Source organism: Mus caroli, chromosome 13 (genome assembly GCF_900094665.2).
Source record: "Mus caroli chromosome 13, CAROLI_EIJ_v1.1, whole genome shotgun sequence".
Taxonomy (NCBI): domain Eukaryota; kingdom Metazoa; phylum Chordata; class Mammalia; order Rodentia; family Muridae; genus Mus; species Mus caroli.
The window spans coordinates 83,396,621-83,417,672 of NC_034582.1; the positions used below are offsets into that span (position 1 = coordinate 83,396,621).

The 21,052-nt window shown below is 39.3% G+C and overlaps 1 protein-coding gene across 1 annotated transcript in view; it reads left to right on the forward strand.

Moving 5' to 3' along the window:
• The first annotated feature begins 2,388 nt into the window (after positions 1 to 2,388).
• The window catches only part of Hapln1 (hyaluronan and proteoglycan link protein 1), a 62,797-nt gene continuing 44,133 nt past the window's right edge, over positions 2,389 to 21,052 (forward strand). The window contains exon 1 of the mRNA XM_029468465.1: positions 2,389 to 2,423. The gene's annotated coding sequence lies outside the window, so the exon portion shown is untranslated. The remainder of the gene's footprint in view (positions 2,424 to 21,052) is intronic.

Here is a 21,052-nt window from a genome sequence, read left to right on the forward strand (position 1 = left end):
AGAGAGAGAGAGAGAGAGAGAGAGAGAGAGAGAGAGAGAGAGAGAGAGAGAAGGAGAGCCATTCTGAACCATCCTATCTGATTTACTTCCAGGCAACTGCATGAAATTACATTTTTAATCTGAAGGAGCAAGACTAGTACTTAAACTATCTTTATACAATTTCACGGCCACTCACCACCAGCCTTACCACCTGTATGGTGCTTTAATATAAAAATTGTACTATATTTGATTTTAAATCTAATTCTTTTATGCTTTTTCAAATACCTACTACCCTGAAGAAATTCCATATAGAGTCTTCTTAGCTGAAAAGCAGAGTTGTGCTCTATTTTTATTGGCAGTCAATGTGGAACCTTAAATGCCAGCTGTTTTAGGAACCACCAAATGATTGACATAAAACTGCAAAACTTGTAGCCTCTTCCCTGACTGAAGAAATGGAATAAAATGAAGACAAGCACTTTGCCCAGAATTGGGGATGCAAGAAAGGTATGTGGTTGCTTGTTGAATAACTGCTTCCCTTTATGTCAAATTTAACTGTCTTTTCTTAGACACACATGCTTCGTCTTTACAAAATAAAAAATAAAATAGAGAAATAAATAAATAAAGTCTATCCCACATACACCTAAATCCCCAAAGACCCAATGTTAAGGCAGGGTGGGGATAGAGGTGGCACTCCTGGAGGCAAGAACTCAGACAGTTCATGAAAAAGGGCGGGACGAATGTGCCCCAACTCTAGCGAAGTTACCCCACCACCGCCACCCGACACGCTTTCCCTGCCTCCATGGGGAGTCCTGGAGGAAGCCTTGACCACAGCGCGCCACTTAGGCTTTATCTCTAAGACAGTAGCGCCGCTCTCCGCCAGCCAAAGGACTCGGACCTTCAGCGCTTCTGCCCAGTCACCTACCCGACCCAGAGTCCCCAGTCACCCTCCTTCCAGCCTGTCTCACTAGTTTATCTGCCAAGAGTCTGGAGTACCAGTCTCTTTGCCCCTGGTCCCTACACCCGCCCCGCGCCCCTCTGCCCCCAAGCTATGATCTCTGAAGTAATGAACCGCATGATCCCCGAAGTGATGAACCGCCTTCTCCCCAGCGATCCCCTGGCTACCTGCAGTGGTCCACGGAGTGCCTGGGATGCTGCCCAGGGCCCGGGCCCACCGCACTACTCCTGCTCTCAGGCAGTGATTCTCTCCCCCTCCCTCCCCTATGGCCTCTAGAGCTTGTTTGCTCTTCCTCAGCCCAGATGCCAGATCAGTTCCCTGCCCCGCCGTTTCAGCGGCCGTTTGCTTCCTGCAGCGTGCTTTTTTCTTTCTTTTCCGCCTTTCCTAGGCCCAATCAAAGGTGGCTCTGTTATTGAAATGCGAAGCCGTTTCCTCTCCAAACCCCTTGGCTACTCAAGGCAGGAATCAATGGACCTATATACTCTCCCTGGAGTTATAAATAAATGTCTATTTGTTCAGGAGGCGTTTTCCCGCGTGTCCCATCATCTTCCCCAGTAGTTATTTTAAGTGTGTGTGTGTGTGTGTGTGTGTGTGTGTGTGTGTGTGTGTACACACGTACGCGCGCGCGCACCCATGTCCTGGTCCTGTGACATCTGGTTCTAATCCTGAATGTGGATCTATAACCCAACCCCACCCACCCAGACTCCCCCTTGCATTCCTCACTCTATAAATAAACTCAGGTTCTTAGGCACTATCATCTAAGGACACAATAGCAGTTGTGGGTTAAAAGAGATTTAATCCAACACAGATACTGAGTCCCGCAGCCAATAATTTGGGCAAAACAAGCAATCTGGTAAAAGTTTGGTGCTCAGCTATCCCTCTTGTCTGTAGGGGGAAGACCTCTCCGATGCTTAGATACTCAAACTACAAGGTGACAAATTGTGTAGGAAAGTCAGTAGAAGCTACAATTCATCCCACAGATCCCGAGTAGCACCTCCTGTGGATGTAACCCTGAGTAGACAGGCAACAGGAGGTACAGTGTGGGTGGGGGCTTGTGGTTGGGCCTGCTGCTTTTCCTGAACTCCAGAGCTGAATCCTCCGGATCTGAGCAGAGGGAGTCATCTAAGAGACTGCTGTTTTACAAGGTCTGGGCACAGAGCTGCCCCTCCCTTCCCCCCTGAAGTTTGCATGGAGTGCAGTTAGGCTGTAATTAGAGGATCTGGGAGGAGAAGTCTCCTGGTGACGCTTTGCCTTTCTTCTGCTCTTGGTGAGAAGTGCCTCCTTCATCCTCGGATCAGGACCTCTGCCATCCAACACCACAAAGAGACATTCTGCACACACGCGCTCGGACACACACACCCATACCCACACCCACACCCACTGCGCACTCGCCCAGAGACAAACTTAAGGTCAGGAGGAGCACTAGCTCACTTCATCTCCAGCTCCCAGCTAAGTGGGACTCAGCTTCTGAACTGGAATTCAGGACAAGGTAAAACTTCCTTTCTGTTTGGTGGGTTTCCCCCTCTTTCAGATATATCTTGGTGCCTTATATAGTTCATAGCATTGCGCATATAATTTATGTACGGAGTAAACAAGTTTTATTGTTTTCTTCAGTTTTTATTTAACATAGCACCTCCACTTTTAAAAAGTATTGTCAGATAAAATATCATCGCAATAAACAGGTTCAGTCTAGACTTGAAGAAAGAATTAACTCAAGTTTTCCTAGCTTTTGCAACTCTTGCTATTAATCTGAGAGGCACACGGTTTCAAAGGGTGGCTTTTCCATCTGTACTTCAGCAGGCAGTTTTATAGCAGCTGAGATGAGAGAAGGGTAGTACAGAGTGGGGATGCGGGATGAGAATGTCCATCCCAGAGTTACGACTTCTCTCTGAGGGGATGTATAGTTTTATGTGGAAAAGAAAGTTGCTTCAATTATAGCTAATACCTATTAGATTAACAGCCTTTGAAACGTCAGATTGTGGGTAATTCTAAAAGTCTGAGTAATTTTAAAGTTAAGAACAGATAATTATAATGCATTGGGGTTTTTTTTTTTTTAGGAGTTTTTTTTTTAATTTGTCAATGGACAATATCAATGTCCTAAAAGTATTTCAAATCGTAGCTGTTAAGAACACTTTTTTAAAAGTTGCCCAAAGGACTTATTTGCACGTTGAAGCTACTCATTAATGAAAGCAAACCTGTAGTCCTAGGGTTAGATTGACTTGTCCTCTTCAGTTGAATATGCCTGTTGTGCCCAAATAATACAGTCTGTTCATTTGAAAATAAGTTGTTTTATTTTCATTTATCACTGGAAAAGTACACAAGGTAGCCAGTACATTTGGGGAGTTTGAGGGTGGAAAATGTTCCTGTAAGTGGTCCAGTATGATGTCATGAAATCAAACATCCTGGCTGGCTTCTTAGAACCTAATGGTTATTAAGAAATAAAGTCTGTGAATTAATTTCCTAGTAAATGTAATATTTATTCATTCCAAATGTAGTTTCTGGTAACCATTTCTATTTGATTATTTCAGTATGCTAAGTTTTGAGTAATGTTATACACATTTTAATGATATAAAGTAGAACTATTATCTAATGAAAATATATCATCAGGGATTTATTTATTTATTTGAGTGAGAGTATTTTTATTTTATTTAATGAAACAGAATGCTTGTCAAAGGACTCTTGACTAGTAAGTTTATGTTTATATATTCATATATGAGTATATATGAATAGCCTCTTAAGTGATGAAATTATTTTAGTTCTTTTTTCCTTTGAGTGACTTCTTTAGTAAACTCTAAATTGTTTTGAAATAGAAAAAATAAATAAAAAGTAAATTTTCTGAAGGCTAATTGAAGGGTCATGCCAACAATCTTAAAAGACCAGTGGTCCATGGGAGGAACGCACCCAGGGGCCAGTATTCCAAACAGGAGTGCCCGCCCAGTGGGCCCTGGCTTTCTGTGAGAGGGAGAACATGGTGTTCTTATGAAGTGAACCATTTACTTCCAACAAGGCTCTGTCTCTGAGAGGAATGACTGACACTAATTTAGAAGTGCTGAAGAAACCTTCACAGAGAAGAATCGATTCATTATGTCTCTAGTGGTTTCAGTTCGTTTTCCTTCCTTTGGGAGCAAGAAACACATCCAGTATAAATACATCCAGAGTATACAGAAAAATATCTTATGGTGGATAGGGTTCTGAACAGTCCTCTCTTTTAGACTTTTTGGTGTGGAGTACTGGTATTTCCTAAAGAAGACATTGGACTGTCTTCATCTTCGTAAAGATGAACACAGATCATATTCAGGAGATGGATCCCTTCAGAAAATACCAGTTTTCATTTCCTTTTATCCAAGACATATATTTTTCCAGATTACAGTTTGAAGATTAATGGTATCCCACCAATTAAAATTCCAGTAGCAACCAAGGGCAAATTTGGAAACAATTTTTCTTTTTACATCACAACCTTCTGTTGCTTCCAATTAATTTCTAAACTACCTACAGTCATTACTACTAACCACATCACTTAGTCTATGTCATTTAAATTTACTTACTCTGTCATTCAAAAGGTAACAAAATGTTAAAGGAAGTAAGAGACAAAAAAAAAAAAAAACAGAATATGACTATGCGAGAGATTTTAATCAATATTGTCTGAGCAGGATTAGAGGAAACAGCTGATTAAACAAATATTAGATGTAGTGAGGGAACGATGGTATAAATTAACATCACAGCTCTTCATTTACTGTATGAATGGAAGGGTCTGTAATTTAGGGTGAAGCATAGTCCCTTATCGCCACCTAGTGGACATATACAGAAGGCTTTCTTACCAGCCTCTATAAATTCACTGGTTTGGGGGTCAATTACATAAAAATTGACTAGTTTGTTTGGTTGATACATTTTACCCTTAACTAAGTGACAGACTGGGGAGTGGATGCTAAGAATAGAAATCAAAACAAGTGTAATTTGTATGTAGATTAAAAGTCAAGGTCTTTCTGAGCAGTTTAGTGAATTCCCAGTGGTTAGATTTCAAATCACGTTACTCTCCATTGCTTATTAGCTGTCAGCTCTTTGCCTTATAGAGGAGATAGTTTAATTACACAACTCACATCTAATGTAAAGAGATATCATTGTACAGTTCAAGGGAAAGTAGAGAGAACACTGTCCTAAATTAGTTTCTCAAATAGCAACAAATAATTGTATATTTTCTTGTTACTAAGTCTGTCTGAATAGGGAACTGCTAGTCTAAAGGGTTAACAGAGACACCAGTGCATTTTACTGAATAATCTTTATGTTTTTAAATAAATGGACAAGGATAGCCAATATAGTTTTAGGTATAAGATATATTTTATGAGGTTCTCTTAAACACTAATAATTACTATAAAGAACAAGCTAATCCATCCTTATCGGTCACATGAATTTTTTCCCCAACATCAGTTTTTTTATTACATCTTTTCTTTATTTACATTTCAAATTTTATCCCCTTTTCTCTTTTCCCCTCAAACCCCTTCCCCCCCCCCATATCCCATCCCTATTTCCCCTTCCCACTCACTAACCCACACACTCCTGCTTCCCTGCTCTGGCATTCCCCTACACTGGGGCACAGAGTCAAGGGCCTCTCCTCTCATTGATGTCCCACAAGGCTATCCTCTGCTACATATGTGTCTGGAGCCTTGAGTCCCTCCATGTGTACTCTTTGGTTGGTGGTTTAGTTCCTGGGAGATCTGGGGTGCTGATTGGTTCATATTGTTGTTTCTCCTATTGGGGCTGCAAACCCCTTCAACTCCTTAGGTCCTTTCTCTAGTTCCTCCATTGGGGACCCTGTGCTCATTCCATTCGATGGCTGTGAGCATCCACTTCTGTAATTATCAGACACTGGCAGAGCCTCTCAGGAGATAGCTACATCAGGCTCCTGTCAGCAATCACTTGTTTGCATCCACAATAGTGTCTTGGTTTGATGGTTGTATATGGGGTGGATCCCCAGGTGGGACAGTCACTGAATGGCCTTTCCTTCAGTCTCTGCTCCACACTTTGTTTCCATATTTCTTCCCTTGAGTATTTTCTTCCCTCTTCTAAGAAGGAGTGAAACATCCACACTTTGGTCTTCCTTCTTAAGTTTCATGTGGTCTGTGAAATGTATCTTGGGTATTCCGAACTTCTGGGCTAATATTCACTTATCAGTGAGTGCATACCATGTGTGTTCTCTTGTGATTGGGTTACCTCACTCAGGATGATGATTTCTAGATCCATCCATTTGCCAAAGAACTTCATGAATTCATCGTTTTTAATAGCTGGGTAATACTCCATTGTGTAAATGTACCACATTTTCTGTATCCATTCCTCTGCTGAATGACATCTGGGTTCTTTCCAGCTTCTGACTATTATAAATAAGACTGCTCTGAACACAGTGGATAATGTGTCCTTATTACATGTAGGAGCATCTTCTGGGTATATGCCCAGAAGTGGTATAGCTGGATCCTCAGGGAGTATTATGTCCAGTTTTCTGAGGAAGTGCCATACTGATTTCCAGAGTGGTTGTACCAGCTTGCAATCCAACCAGCAATGGAGGAGTGTTCCTCTTTCTCCACATCCTTGCCAGCATCTGCTGTCACCTGAATTTTTCCCCTGTACCCATGGGTCACATGAAATTTTAAAACAGAGACTTTGCTTTTGTCTTTTTCATATGACAGAAAAAAATAATCTGATGAATGTGTCCCGTGCTGAGCAGTGAAGATGCACTAGACAAGTTAGTCAGGTCTGCCTTCATGAAATAAGAACCCTCCTGGTCAGGAATTCTGGGTTTGGGTTTCCTGTTTTTCCTTGTTTGGCCCTAGGACCCACACAGTGACAAAAACTACCCACTCACTAAGTCCTCTCTCATGAATGTCACCAATTTGTAGTCTAAGTTTAACAGAGATGAATGGAGAATCAGGGCCCTCGCTCATGTAAATCGAGATGTGTTTCCTTAGTCTTGCCAGCAATGGGTCATTTTCCATAAGACAAAAATAATATCAATACTTTACGTGGCCACCATTCCATTGAGAAGAAATCCTCTCTTTACTCAGTGAGTCCTAGGAAGAGACTGTCTGAAAGTCTGCTACCCTGAGTGTAGTAGGAGTTCCCTCAGGAATTACAAAGCAGTTACAGTTCTGAAGTCTACTGGTGACTTCAGGATGCTGGACAGACACAATCCTATGAGGGAATTTGGAGTAACTCTCTGAAGTGGTGTGATGGGGCTGGAGCTGGCTTGTGTGTTCAAAATTCTGGATGATGTCTTGACGAACTCAAGGGGATTGAGAAGGTGAATTTTGGAATTAAGATTCCTAGCAATGTTTCCCAAAGAAAGCCAAGCTTTTGGTTTTTTTGTTTTGGTTTCTTTGGGTTTGGTCTTAGGTGTTTTGTTTGTTTTTTTGTTTGTTTTTTAATGTCAAATGATACCACACCTCTTTTAAGATCTGTTCGTTTGCTTGCTTGCTTGTTTGCATGCTTGCTTGCTTTTGTCTCTCTATGACACTGAAAATTAAACTCTGGCTCTTACTCATGCTAGGCAAGCACATTGCTACACTAAGAGGCTCTTTGTAAAACAAAACAAAAGGCCATAGAATAAAAATAAATTAGAAAAAGGCTGGACTCTGTTCCATCAGGGTAACAAAATATTCCCTTCTACCTGCTAGTTCTAAAATCCTTGGAAACTCCAATTAAATTGAATCATTTCTACAATGTTATAAATGGTCATGTATATGAAGACTCAGTCTTCATATTATATACATGACCCTTTCTTGTTCTTGTTTTGAGAGTCACCTCTTTCAAGCATCCATCTTTCCATTCAGAAAACTTTACTGAGTACTAGCTATATCAGGCATTGTAGCAGCATTATATACTATAACTCTCTCTCATACTTTACATGAGGAAAATCCATCATAAAAATAATTAGAATGTTGACATTGATGGTACTGGGCCTAAAGCATTACAGAATCCTGAAGTATATTTTGAATAATAGAAACAAGCCAAAAGATCTAGACACCTACTTCTGGTAGATTCAATTTTGAAGCTGTATCTTTAAAAGTTGTTTCCATTTTAATTAGCAGAGGTGATGAGGACTGTGGCACTTGGTAGTGTGGGCACAGTTACATCTCAGAAAATAGTCATGATACCCTGCACCCCAGCAGGCCTGGGTTTCTGACACGATGTTGTTCAGACTAACAGAAAAAGCAAACTTGCATCTGCGCACCCGGGCTGTCTTTTAGTTTACAACTAAAATCAAACTGAGCAAGGAAGATTTAGTGCTTATGGTTTGCACCAGGCATGTCTCATGCTAGGTGCTACACAGTAATTAGTGCAAGGCATTCTCAAATAAGTGGAGAAGGCAGGTGACATATATCATGAACCACTACTGCAACCTACCAAAGAAGTGGGCTTTGCCTTCCCCTGTCTCCTATGTCTCCCTCATTGCGCTTATCCAAACTTTCCAGCCCCTTGTAAACTCCCAGAAACAGATCAATGCTCTCCGCACTCCCACTCCCAGGGCATCAGTTGCTTATCTAGTTGACTGACTTCTTCACCACATCTAAGAATGAATGAGTTCTACTCAGGCATCTACATTTCAAGCCCTTTATCTCTTAAAGTAAATGTTTTGCTTTAAGTAAAAGAATTTAAAGCATCTGGAGGCATCGCTTGCTTGCCCTGAAGGGGGTAATTTCAGAGTCTTCAATCTCTGAGTTGTCACTGTTCCTTGTGAGAGTTCCCTCAAGACCTGTTTGTAAGACCTCAGAGAACTCTGCCTCCTGGTGACCACTGGATGCCTTGAGCTGAGCCAGATCAGCTCTCCTTTCAACCTCTTCCAGCAAGTTGAGGCAGAGATGTCTCTCTCCACTTCTACCCCCAAGGCATCCAAAGCCCTTGGTGTTGGGAATCCCTGCTCACTTTGTCATTACCCATTCAGTTCTTTACCCTTCAAAGCAGAGCTTTGATTGTGACCCAGTGACAGAGTGAGTACTCAGATATTTGTGTGCTGTTGGTCCAGCTGTAGTGAGTAGAGATGGTAGTAAATATAGTATATTCAAGGTTTAGTATATAATAAACTCCACAGAGTCAGGAAGCTAGAACATAAGAGGTAGAAGGCAAAGCAGCCATCATGTTGAGAATTTGGATCACAGCCAAAAACATTCAGACCTGCCAAGTTTTAGTATTAGGTACAATTGATTTAGAAAATGTGTCACACTGATACATTTGTGTGTGAAAATACATTTTCTAAATAAATAAATAAATAAATAAATATCACAGTAAAGCTCTGCCTTACCTTTACAAAATTAGGCTTGATTAACATAAGATATAAGATATATATTTTATTATGTATCTTGAATTAATTTAAATTCATTTGAAAAGTTTATGTGTATGAATTTTGCCTGCATGCAGGTCTGCATATTTCTGCAGTGCCTGCAGCAGCCAGAAGATGGCATCAGAGCTTCTGCACTTGAGGTTACAGATTTATTTATTTATTTATTTATTTATTTATTTATTTATTTAATACTTGTTAGAGCATGTCACTGTAGTTTGGTGTTCCTCTAAGATGCTGTTCTGAGTCAGGACTCTTTAGAACCTAGAGGAGCAAACTCACTGACCTTTCTTACCCACCTATCTGGGCCATACAATACCTGACACTGAGTAGCACCCACTGGAGGGCTCAACAGGGACAATGCCCAACCTTCAATATCCAGTCCTCTGTTGATCTTCTTTTCCATCACTGCCAAATTCATAAATTCTCCTCAGATTCAAATAATTATTATAGCAGTCAATTCCATTTTTGAATGAATTTTCAAAATAAATGAGCTTAACTTTCAATAAATATCTAAATAATTTCAACAAATCTCTAAATCGAAAAACAACAACCACGACAAAAACAACAACAAAAACAACAGGGAGTGGGGCTGGGGATGGGAATAGAAGGTTGGTGTCAGAGCACTTTCCTGGCAGTTGGGAGGCCCTGGATAAGATCTAACACTACCATCAAAAACAAAAACAAGAAAAGAACAAGGAAGATAGCAAACAACTAAAAAACAGTGCTGAAAGTAAGGCATCAGTTCAGAGTTCTTTGCCCTAGAAGGTGCAGGAGAGGGTGCAGAAGAGGGTGCAGGAGAGGGTAAAGTAGAGGGTGCAGGAGAGGGTGTAGGAGAAGGTGCAGGAGAGGATGCAGTAGAAGATGCAGGAGAGGATACAGTAGAGGGAGCACTACAAGGTACAGTAGAGGGTACAGTGAGGAGTGCAGTAGGGGTGCAGTGGAGGGTTCACTAGAGGGAGCACTGACAGGATTAGGGAGAGAATTCTAGGAGGATGAGAACATTCAAGAATAAATGACCATAAGAGGAGACAATAAAAAATTCTTGGTGATGATAGTGAGTGGAATTTAGGAACTCCCTCTGGGGACAAGCAAGCTGAACCAATATGTATGTCACTGGCGGAAGTCAGGCTGCAAATGGAGATTTTGAACCTTTGGCATTAAACTGCTAATTTTTTAAAGAAAAGTCATTTAGAGGAAAGATGGAGAGCACATTCAGGATGCAAGGGAAAGCTAAATCCCAGGGGGGAACTGGTAGAGAGACTTCTACCATGTAGACTGTGTCATGCTTATTTGGATTCTGAGGTTTGAACCCATGGCCTCACAAATGTGAGGCAAGCCTACTCGGCTGGATGTATCCTTTTAGCTTTGGCTTCTATCTTATCCACTGTAAATGTTCCTCGAGTTGAGGAATTGTTGACCTGCTCCCCCCAACAGATACCTAGCAACAGCCAGGTAGGCCTGGCTTGCTATAAAACATAAAACGGACTGTTTGGCCTCTCTGACTCTCTCTGACTCTCTGCCCCTTCTCTCCCCTGCCCTTCTTTTCCCTTTCTCTCTCCCCCCCCCCTCCACCTTTTTCTGGCCCTTCTCTTCCCCCCCCCCCCCCCCCCCCCCCCCCCTCTCTCTCTCTCTCTCACACACACACACACACACACACACACACACACACACACACACACACACTGTCCTTCCCTGTCCCCTTGCTTTTTCTGCCTCTACTGCCTTAACTCACCTTCCCATGCCCCCAAATAACCTCTATTCTATACTAGAGTACTATACACTATATACTATGCTAGTATAGCTTGTACCTCAGGCAGAAGGATACCTCAGCATAGACCCCCTGAGGTACCCCCTGTTTTTATAAAAACACACCAGTAACAGCACCATTCCATCATTCCCTGCATCTCGAAGTCCCCATCAACCCTCTGCACAGACAAGATGCCAGACATTTTTGCTGAATTAAATGAAATTAAAGTGGCATTTCCAAGCCTTGATGCTCTAATGACAGATTGTCATAATGATAACTCTGAATAAGACCTCAAAATGCCTGCATCGTAGCTATTTATTCAATTTCATCCAACTTTAAATATACGTTGTTGCATTCTGTTGTTTAAAAATCAGCAATCCATGTGTGGCACAGATGGTAATTCACCAGAGTATTTGATTAACCATACCCACAGTGTTTACTTTGACATATGTATAAATTGCCCACAGGACGGAGTGTAGGTCAAGGACACTCAGCAATCCATTCACTAGTTCCTGGATTCTCAAGACTTCTGTTTTAAGTCAAATTTAGAGTCCATATGTTTAATTTCTCTTGTCTTCTCAACAAATTATAATTCTTTCTAATTCTTCACCCAATGAATTACCAGGTATATGACAATGAATAATTGAACAATTTTAACGTAAGCATGTCTGAAAATTGTATGGAACAAAAATATCTTGTGCATCCGAGATTCAAATTTAACTAAATGTTCTGCTCTCTCGCCCTCCCTCTGTGTGTGCATGTGTGTGTGTGTGTCTATTTCTGTGAATAAAAACATTGTATATGCTAAGCTAATGCTTAGATCACCCGCCCTCCAGAAGTAAACTTAGTTTTTACTAATAAGAATATTATATTGAAATTAAGTAAATAAACAGGCATGGTAGCCTCTGCTTGTTATCCCTGGTCTTAGGACAGCTAAGGCAGGAAGACCGTGAGTTCGAGGTAAGCCTGGACTACATAACAACACACTTTCTCAAACAAACAAATACTTGATCCAAATAAAATTGTCAAATTGTAACATATTAAGACATAAATTTATAGAAAACATTTAGTGTGTATTAATTAGTGTTCACATTTCCAGTTTTTGCAAGTCAGAAATAATGATATGACCAGAATGACCATAAGAAGGTGAAACATTCATAAAAATATAAAAGGTACAAGAAGTATAAACCCAAATGTTCTAACAGCACAGATCTAGAAGAGCATTTGTCCCTTGTTTTTCCTTGTTTGTTTTCCTGTTTTGCTGCCACCCTGTGGTTCTTGTAGGAATTGCCCAGTACAACAAATGGTTAATAGCTTGCTTGATCAATATTGCCTCATCTGCAACTAGTAAGTTTCACTTTTTCCCCAAATGCCATGAACTACAGTACCAGGAAAGCACCAAGAACATAACTCAAATACTTTTTGAGGTTTTTTTTAAGATAATCATTTTATCATTTTAATTTGAATTTATAGAGAATAGATGAGTTTGCTTTAATTTTCAGGCTAGTTGACTGTTAACACAGATTTACTTAAGTTTTGTGAACTCAATAATCTCAGAATTTATCTCCTTAGTTCATTTTTTTTAGCCAGTCCTCATTCATTTCCTAAATCAAGATAACAACACCTTTGAAACAAAAAGAGATATAAACAAAAAATGTCCCAGAGGGCATTTTACTAATATATAAGTTTAAAATGATCATAATTTCAACCATTAAGGCAAGAAAATTCAGAGTTCTTAACTACTGGTTCAGAGTGACTGAAGCTGACATTCAGACTTCGCAGACCCTCAGCTCATTCCCTCCTCCCAACTTCCTTCCTTCTGCGTTGTTAATCTTGCTAACCAGCATTCTTTGCATCCTTAGCCTATTGCCGGCAAAGGGATCTGCCAGACAAATTATTTTTCATCATGGTTTGCCATCCTTTTCCTTAAAACTATGCCAATAAAGTGGTAACTCATACTGAAGAGATTTAAGCTATGTAGCTTCAAGGAATCAGGTTTCCAAATGATGCTGTGATGCAGACCGATCATATTTATTTAAAATATACTTTTCACACACACACACACAGACACACACACACTTCCTTATAGTCAAAGTGCAGATGTCCAAGCCTCTATCAGATTCATGCTGAAAACAGTGTCCATGTAAAGAAGCCCTCACACACCTTCACATCAAAACTAGCGCCTGGACTCTACCCTTACATTTTCCCATTGATTATAATAAGACAATTTTGCAGATCCATTTGATCTTAAGAGGATAAGATTGTTGTTTCCTGAGCTGTGTAATCTATTTCTTCTAGTCTTCTCGGAGAACTTTCTGTTGATTTGACTTCCCTCTCTTGCATCTTCAATGTCTCAGACTTTGCTCATCCCTTCTTATTAGAATTTAATCATGCTTGAATTTTTGTTTAACAATATAAAAAAAAAAAGGAAGGGGGATCTCCCTTCTTCCCACTGCCATTCTTTTGACAGAAAGGCCACTGGAAACCAGATAACTAGAGAATCTTGGAAATGCTGACACCTGCCCCCACTAAAGCCCCCACCAAGGCCTAGAGCCCCCTGTCTTTTCTACATCTATCTACTAATCAAATTCCTTTCCTATAGAGCCAACATTTTGGTCATTTCCTGTTGATGTCACAGAAATATTAGAGGCTTGACCTTGAAGAGAAAGAAAAATTATTAATTCAAAGCTATCAGGTTGCAAGATTTCAGTACCATTTTCTGTCCAGATCTGCTAAGGGTCCTTCCAGTGGATGGACCCAAGAGTATATGGAAAAAAAAGACAATCTGGCGAGACTTCAAGAAGCCAGAGAGGGAGTCAGCAGAAAAGCTTGCTGTTTTATCCAACAACTGAGTCTCATAAAGAATTAATTCCACAAGACCAGTATTATTCTCTCCTAAGTGTGACATCCACTGACTTAATTATTTATGGGCTATCTGTTTTCTAATGGACTCTACTCAGACAGTTTGCCCTCATTCTTCACAGTCTTCTGTGTGCATCCATTGATTCCCATAAATTACACCCCTTTCACCTATCTAACCATCTCTGCTAGGAAAACTCAGACATTTCAAACTCATCAAATCCAAGGGAACTCTTTCATTTTTTCCTCAATTTAAAATCCCCAATCTAGCTCCATTAGTAAACAATACTGTTTTATCTCCACTCAGCTGCTAAGGACAAAAGCTTGGGACTCACCCTGGTGGTGCAGTCCCTCAAGCATCTCCCAGTGTACACGCCTTTTCTGTCACTGCCAGCATAAATTTCCCCCTACATCTGCAGCCTTCTGGTTGAATTCCTGCAAACCTTATCCATTGCGATCAGTTTCTCCATTCTTGGTTCTAACTCAGCCTCTCATGTCGCAGTAAGAGCAATCTACGAAACCTAAGTATGACGATAGTTTCACACATAAACCTCACCAGCATCTTTCCACTGTAATGAAAATTGGGAACAAATAATTTATCACACATTGAAAGTTCTCAGTGACCTGGCTGTAGGTTTTTGTCCAAGCCTCATCTATAATCACACACTGTCCCAACAGGCATGTTTAAATGATCAAAAGTCAAACTACCAAAGTAGAATATAGAAATAGACCCATAGAAGGTCTAAATACTGCAGTTACTAGATGAGAGCTTTATGTGATATGTTTAATAAATTAGGTATCAAAACACAAGATTAAAAAACGTAAGTAAGATGACTTGAAAAGCCTAAAGCTGAAAAAGAAGTAACAACTAAAGTTACAAATTCAGTCTGCAGTTTTAGACATATTAAGGCAATGATTAGAAAACTGGAAAAATAAGTCTGAACAAACATAGCTAGAATTACTTATATGGAGGAAATCATGAAAGATACAATGGACTGTGGGAAGGGTTAAAACATGAAAAATGTAGACATTGACTTCTCAAAAGGAAAAAAAAGGTAGATGGGGCAGGCACAGAAATAATTCTATAAGAAATAATAGGTTATGATTTCTCAATTGTCAGAGACAGTAGAACCACAAAATTTAAATAAGATGGTCATCAAGTATTAAGAAATCAGCCCTCAGGCATGGAACACCACAACTCCTGACAAAATCGGAAACATCATTAAGTTGTCCCATAGTGAAGGACTCCAGAGAAAATGAGTAGCAAATTATCACTTAGAAAGCAAGCTTTTCTTTACACCTTAATAAAGGCCCCAAATCAGCGCATTGATGTGACCTTACCCAGGTACGATTTACCTACCAAACCTGCTTTCTCTCAGTCTTCAAGGTGGAAAGGAGCCTTGCTCAGGAAGATCCTAGACGGAGACACTTATGGTGGCTGTCTGCTTCCAGCTGCTGGGTGGTCTTAGCCATAGCCAGGAAAAATTCTAAATGCATCTTCAGACTCTCACATCTGTTTTAAAAGTGCAATCTAAAGTTATTCTAAGTTAAAAATAGAAAATAAACATTGAGAAGCTTATTCTCCTTAAGTTTTTATTTATTAGTTCTATTTGTATGCACATAGATGTGTGTCTGTGGTACTGGGTGGGGGGGTGGAGTTCAGGTACCACGGTGTTCATGCACAGGTCAGGCAATTCTATGGAGTTTCTTTTCTCTTTCCACACTTTCCACGGTTTCAGGCTTGCCCAGAAACTCTTTACCTGATCAGCCATCCCCATGGGCAGAGTTTATTTTTGTATAGGATATCTGACAATGGTTCCTTTAAGTCGCTGACAGATAAACATTGGGAACTCAGGCAAAAGCAAATTCATCAGAAAGGTTCCGGGAATTCAACTTTCAGAATGCCTTTCTTGTCCCCTGATTCCACACTTGTCCACTGCTTCCCAAGAGGACTCCCTGCCACTCCATCATCCCCAGAACACCGGGCTCCTGCTGAGAGCTTTTCCTCCAGGCACCCTAGCTGGCATCCAGCTGGAGTGAGTCCCATTTTTATTGGTATTTTATGTCCACTAAATTATTTCAAGCTGTTTTATTCATCTTGTGCTGCAGTCCCCTATGGAAATGCCCTTCTTCATTGATTTATAAAATTCTGATTATGAGGTTGTTTATTGTCTTATGTCCTTTGGGAGTGCTACACTGAAAGAAGAATAAGATTAGGACACAGAAATCAAAGATATTCTGTTTTTCTTCTCTTTATATTATGTGTGTGTGTGCGTGCGTGCATGTGTATTGTGCTATTTGTGTGCACATGTAATCAATCACACTCCATCTGTTGATTTGTTGACACAGATATGGCTAGTTCTACAGGCCCATAGCTCCAAGGATACACCTACAGAGAGTTCACTCCTCCTACCCAGTGCTGGGGTTGCAGGCATGTGCTCACATACCACAGATTTGTGTGAGCTCTGGGGAAGCAAATTCAAATTCTCATACTTACATGGCAGGCACTTACCAACTGAGGCATCTCCCTAACCCTGTATACAGTGTACCCATGGTCAGTTCAAAATCATTACAGGACCTTTGACTCCATTCTTTGACATTGGATTTTTATTTTTAAATTTATATTCTTTAAATTCTCCAAACTGCAAATATTCTAAATATGTCTTTTTTATTTATCTTAAACACAGTTCTGTGATCAGTCAGTACATTTTGCATGCTTGAAATATTTTACATTACTCCTTTTTTATGGCATAGAACATATTGGAAAGATTATGTATTTTATCAATGTATGCTAGAATGCTCTGTACAAATTAATTATGCAAATTGACTTGCAGTTCTCACATTTTCTACATATTCACTAATTTTTCTCTGTGTGAATAATCACTTATTGATAAGGAAACATCTTAAGCCCTACTTACAGTGTTCTGCATCATGAACTTCTATTGCTAGGACAGCATGCTGTACTGCTGCCTGAGGAACCTATCTCCTTATCATAAGTAAACTACCCACTCTCATAGTTTTCCTTCTGAAATCTACTGTTTAATTTTAATGTTAATCCCTCTAGCTTCCTGAAAACTGTCGTTAATGTGATACATACTTTCCATCCATTTACCTGTTATTTATTTGTGCCTTTTACATTTTATATGGGCATATTTCTGAGCCTTTTCTTCAAATTCAATGTGACAGTCTCTGCACTTTTACTAGCACTTTTGGACAATTTACATTTAATGTATGCATTGATGGTGCTGGTTGTGAATCCTCTCTGCTGCTATTCTTTGTGTTCCTTGCTCATTTACCCAGATAACTCCAGTCTTCCTTTGGAATAATCTTAGCACCATTTAAATGTTACATTTCTTTTTATGTATTTTCATATTATTATTGCATATTGTGACTGGTAACCTTTGGACTTAGAGAATACAACTCACAGTTAGTTGGCTTCCAGACAATAGAATGCTTCTTCATGTAAACTGATTGCTTGGCCTGGGTGCATGTGTCATTGTGAGATTTAGTTTTAAATGCATTGTAAATACAGCAATGCCTAGATAATTTGTGGGTATGGGTCAATTATCATTTTTAAGATTTATGCAGGATTATAAATTACTTCATCCACATACTTATTATATTTAGTTTCCTCATAACTTCTGTTAGTCCAGGTTGCATTAGTCCTAGTTCCCTTAGACAATGACCATTTTAAAATACCTATTGAAGTGTCAGCCATTGAGTCGCTGATTGGCATCCCTGACAACATCTTTATGTGGTCTTTACTTTGGTTGGGTTACTTATGTGCCTGCCGAAGAATTCCAGATTGACAATTCTTTTCTTTTGCTGGTTTAAAAAAGAAAGAAAGAAGAAAAAAAAAAACGCTCTCCACTTTTATCTTGTTTTGTTTCAGGTAAGAAATCTACCTTCATATCTACTGCTTTATAAAGTTATATCAACTCTATTGTTTGCTTCATATTCTCTCTTCAGAGTTCTTTTTTCTTTTGAAAGTTTCAGTTAGTATGTCCTGTGGGTAAATTTTCTTAGTATTTGAGATTTCCTAAGCTCCTTGAATATGTGTTTGTATTTTTCCTCAGTGATGATTGTTTTTATTCATGTTATATTTTTCATCCAGAAATCTTCTTGCCCCTCTTAGCTCTTTTCCATTAAAATAATAATTACGTATTTATCCCACCACTTGGTGTCTCAAAGCAGAGTTCTCCATTTCCCTCGTATTGTGCACTCCGGTTTCAGTGTCTTAGGTCATTTCAGATGTAAGGTTCCACTTCATTAATCTTTTATCGTGAGTTGTTTAACCTACAATTAATCTCAGGAAAATTTTCATCTCAGAAAATGTAATTCACATATTTAAATATTTTATCAAGGTCCTTTGTGAATGTCTATTCTGTGCTTCTTTATAACATGTTCAATAATTTCTCTACTGTCTACATTTGTAGTATAGACATAATACGATTTTAATGATCTTATCTACTATTTCTGTGTCATTTTTGAAACAGTCTTTTGTTTTGCTTCCCGTAATTTTGGCCATTTTTCTAGTTATTCACTTATAAGCATTCTACCCATTGTCATAAATTGTGAATCTTCCCTTCTTTACTTCTGGATCTCTATTCACGCAAAAAAAAAAAAAATCCTGATAATGTACAAAGATGTAAAAGTTAGATTTCATGGTATTTTTCAGCTCATGGTTGGTAGCACCAGAGCTACATTTAACTGTAGTATTGCTGTTGCCCTGCTCTTAAGAAGAGCATTAAGGACACTACACTGAGTTTTTAGCTGCTAAAAGGCAGTGCTGAGCAGCAGCCAAGCTTCCAGGACATGGGGTAAATAGCTCATATACATCCCTGTTCAGTCCCCACCAGAGCATCCTAGGGTAACCTCTGTAAACACACCCCTTCCCTCTGGGTACCACTCTTCTACTCCTCTGTAGCATCCTTAGATTTCCAGACTTTAGCATCATCCACCACACTCTAATCTGCCTAGCTCTGGGCTGGAGTTCCTTCCTCCTCAGCATGATAATCCTCTTTGGACCACCACGCTGATTATCAGAGGCTTTGCCTCCCTCTTTACATGTCAGTTAGAATGCAGTTTTTCTGTTTTCTTTTTCTTTCTTTCTTCCTTTCTTTCTTTCTTTCTTTCTTTCTTTCTTTCTTTCTTTCTTTCTTTCTTTCTTTCTTTCTTTCTTTCTCCCTTCCTTCCTTCCTTCCTTCCTTTCTTTCTTTCTTTCTTTCTTTCTTTCTTTCTTTCTTTCTTTCTTTCTTTCTTTCTTTCTTTCTTTCCTTTTTTGATACTCAATTTCTTAAGAGCCACTGTTTGTTAGTTTTTTTTTTTAAACTCCATTTTCTTAGAAGCTGTTTTGAGCAGTAGGATAAGTGTTCCTTGCCGGTCTTGATCAGAAGGAGAGTGTACATGGTTCTATTTTCATAGTTCTATTGTTCTTCATTTGTACAATTCAATTTCTCTGATGAATTGTATATGTATATAACACAATTGTGATAATTAAAACATTGCATTTTAATAATACAGTCTTGATTATGTCTGAAGACTATGTTTAATAATTAATAATGTTATATATCTAAGTATATCTCATAAATTCTTGCATAAATAGTTTCCAACTTCATTACCAACACCCAGATTACAGCATTCTTTTCTGTAAAGAATAGGTAATTGGGGATAGACAATATCATAAATCAGGAGGCGAAAATGGCCTTTTGTGAAGAGTATAATATCACTTTCTATATAGAAAAACCTTAAAATGTTACAATAAAACATACAAGCCCAGAATTAAAAGGCTGTCACTATAAATTACATGGCTTTCTACTGACTCTGCTGTCCAATGTGTTCCTCAATCATTTTTAAAATGGACTTTCACGTGCTCTTGACAGATGTTTATCCCATGAAAACAGCTGATGAGAATTCCACTGCTTGCATATTCCACTTTGAGTAACATTTACTCTTCCTAACCTAGAAATACACCACACTACAAAATCCCTGCTTCTACACCTGTGGATCTGGCGTCTGTGATCTCCATGGGTGGCTCATTTTTTTTCCCATTGGAGTTTTCAAAGCTTTGATTATGAAACAAAACTTCTGAAAAATGTATCTAGGGAATCTAGATGGTTTTCCCCCTTAGGGTATCATATAGACAAAACAAAGAAAAGAGCAGAATATTTTGAGAATTTAAAACTATATTCGCTTAACATTCAACACAAAGTGGTAGGAAAGTGTGCTGAATATGTCCAGGAATATGTCCCACTGAGCTTTCCTACTAAAGCCAGCTGGAATTGCCTCCCCAGGGAGTTACATTTCTGGGTGGTCTTTGAAAGAAACCTCTTTGAAGACAGCAGTCATCTAATAGTTCTGTAAAAGTGAATAACACTTGTGCTTTTAATCTTGAAGAAGCTAATAATGAATGTCAATCACTTTCATTTGTGTAGAATGTCTTACCTCAAATTTTATTTTTTTGTTTTATAAAGATTTATTTATTTATATGAGTATGCTGTAGCTGTTTTCAGACATACCAGAAGAGGGCATCTGATCTCATTACAGGTGGTTGTGAGCCACCATATGGTTGCTGGGAATTGATCTCAGGACCTCTGGAAGAGCAGTCAGTGCTCTTAATCCCTGAGCCAACTCTCCAGCCCCTTACCTCAAATTTTAAAAATTGATTTTTACTTATGTGTGTGAGTGAATGCAAAATGTATGTAGCAGTTCCTTGAGAGGCAAGAAGAGGAGGTTGGGTGCCTCAGTACTGGTGTTCCAGGCAACAGCAAGCTGCCTCATGTGAGCACTGGCAATAAAGATCAGGCCCTCCAGAAAAGCCACAAGCTTCCTTAATAGCTTAGTCAGTACTCTAGCTCCTACCTCTTACATTTAGGAGGGAAATTTTCAAATACACACACACAATAAGAGTATAAAATTCCTTATAGAAACCTAATGGAAAAAATATAAGTGCATATATTTAGTGCTAACTTTTATTTAATGAGTTGTGTGTAAGTCACATTATGACAACAAAGTATCTGAAACAATTAATTCATGGAAAGCATTACTAGGGTGCTGGAGAGAAGGCTCAGTAATTAGAAGAAGCATTGGCTTCTCTCACAGAGGATCCCAGTCCAGTTCACAGCATTCACATAGCGTCTCACAGTCATCCCTAACTCTACTTCCAGGGGATATGACATTCCTCTGA